Here is a 2,538-nt window from a genome sequence, read left to right on the forward strand (position 1 = left end):
ATAAAATTATATATATTTACTATATACAACATGATGTTTTGAAGTATATATACATTGTGGAATTACTACATTTGGCTAACATGCATTATCTCACATAGTTATCAATATACATATTTCAAAATAAACAAAATCTAAGATGTGTTTTTTAGCAAAACTTATTTCTGCCAAAAGGATTTCAATTAGTATCATTTAAAGATTTTGCTGAGGAAAAGAAAGTTTTCAAACTTAAATGCTGAAAGCAATGATACTCTTTTATTCTGTAATTTTTTCTTTTTTTTAACCATACCAGACAGATGTGTTTTATTTAAAAAGAAACAAAATAATAACCTTTAATCAGAAAGTCTGATTAAATTCAATATTAACTCAAACTCTTAAAAATTTTCTGGAAAAGTCAAAAGGGTACATCACAGAAAAGCAGGCAGCTGCTGACAATTCTTTGGTGGAAAAGTAAGTTGCATACTTACCCAAGTTGCCCAAATGATTATCAAGCCAAGTTTGTTTTTCAAAAATAGGTTTTAAGATATATCAAAGAAATTATACAATAAAAAATTTAACAATATGACAATACACATAAATAATGTTTAAAATAAGCCTTTAAATCCTAGAAAACTAAAATGGGAAGAGCTTACTGAAGGGTAACATACATAAAATAATGCCTAATAGCAAGGAAAAATTCTAAACATTTTCCCAATGACTGACTAAGCTTCAAAAGACAGCTTAGAAAACGATTAACATGTAGTTTTCCTTTTTTCCTAGCCAATTCAGTTCTACTTAGATAAATCTGGCTACCAATCAAGACATATATAAATTAATTTTTTTTCTACTCAATTGCTACCATTTTTTTCTTTTTCACCTTTTCCCTAATTTTCTCTGGTAACACTTTTCCTTTGGTTTGATCAGTTGAACTCAAAAGGTTTAGTACCTAAAATGAGTATCAACTCTTATTGGAATAGCACTTGGGAAATGCCATTCTAGAAAATGCAAATGTTTAACCGAGGTATTTGACATAAAGTTGAGCATCCATTCTCAACATGACAATGTCTCCCATGTTAATCACGAGGTTAATGACTGCTCTTGGCTAGATTACATGACCCTGCATAATACTGTAATGCTCCCTGGTGAGGTACTGCAGAGCTATGTGCACAAACACCTACTCATTTAAGCATTCAGTAAATAGGAAGCATCATTTTAAACCATTGCAGTAGAATAAATTAAAAATAATGCATTTCTATTGGCCTGCTTTGCTTCTTAAGCTGGCTTGGAGTACTGTTTGTGACATAGAAGACACAATTCGTTAATTAGTGGCAACTTCAAGCTCTTTAGACGTCAACACTTCTCGTTCTTCATGCCTCAGCATTTTTTTTTGCAGTAATAATGGTATTCTTCATTAGCATCACCACTGTTTTGGGGCCAACACCTCCAGGAACTGGAGTGATATAACCAGCTTTTTGTCTGACTCCTTCAAAATCCACATCTCCAACTAACTTGGGTTTGCAGTTATGGGATCTTGAACTCTATTTATTCCCACATTAATGATGGCTGCTCCTTCCTTGATCATATCTGCTGTGATGAGATTTGGAATGCCTGCAGCAGATATTACAACATCTGCAAGAATGGTATGTTTCTTCAGCTGCTCTTTGGGAGTGTATCCATGAGATATTGTAACAGTAGCATCACCTCTGGGACCTTCATGTGCCCCATCTGTGTGCAGTAACATTGCAATTGGCATTTCAACATTTTTTGACCTTCCAGCCACAACCACATTCTTCCCTAGGGTGGGAATGCCAGTTTACTTAATTATTTCCCACACACCCCATGGGGTAGCTAGTAACGTGGAATACTGGTCCAAACATATTCGCCCTATATTAATTACATGAAAGTCATTGACATCCTTGTCTGGAGAAAGGCATTACAGGTCTTTCTATCATCAATATGCCTGGAAGAGGCAGCTGAATAAGGCCATCTACATTATTATTCAGTTTATTGATTAAATTCAACAATTCTTCCTCTGAAATTGAAGCTGGTTTCATAATCGTCTCACCATTGATTACCACATCTGCAGCTGCCCTGGTTTTGTTGAGGACATGAGTTACTTGCAGGATTCTTGCTGACCAGGTTCATGCTTATGTATAGCCATTTGTTACCTGAGGCCACCCACTCTTCCACCTCCTGCCGCACTTCCTGCTTGATCTGCTGGGCCAGTTTCCTTCCAGAAATGACAACAGCTTCATTTCGAACTGCCCCGAGGTGGAAGGGGTGAGGGTGGGGAGCAGCGCTGACATGAGGAAGCGGCTGCCATAGCCCGGGCATTGACCTCGCCAGGAGGACTATTGTGTAATTTTCTATCAGACCTTCAAAGTATTTTTATTCTCTTTCTTGTATTTTAGTAGTTACAAATATTTTCTTGGTCATTACTGATTTTTATTCCCTATATTGTGGTGGAAATGTTTATTCTTATATATGGATTTTTGCATTTTCAGGTTAAAATCTTACTTGGTGAAATCTCATTTTTTTTTCCAGAGTTAAGCACAAAAGGGG

The 2,538-nt window shown here is 35.8% G+C and overlaps 1 pseudogene; it reads right to left on the reverse strand.

Moving 5' to 3' along the window:
* Positions 1-1,294: 1,294 nt before the first annotated feature.
* On the reverse strand, positions 1,295-2,310 carry LOC100987944 (bifunctional methylenetetrahydrofolate dehydrogenase/cyclohydrolase, mitochondrial-like; annotated as a pseudogene).
* Between the last annotated feature and the right edge of the window lie 228 nt (positions 2,311-2,538).

The sequence above is a fragment of the Pan paniscus genome, chromosome 6, assembly GCF_029289425.2.
Source record: "Pan paniscus chromosome 6, NHGRI_mPanPan1-v2.0_pri, whole genome shotgun sequence".
NCBI classification, from domain to species: domain Eukaryota; kingdom Metazoa; phylum Chordata; class Mammalia; order Primates; family Hominidae; genus Pan; species Pan paniscus.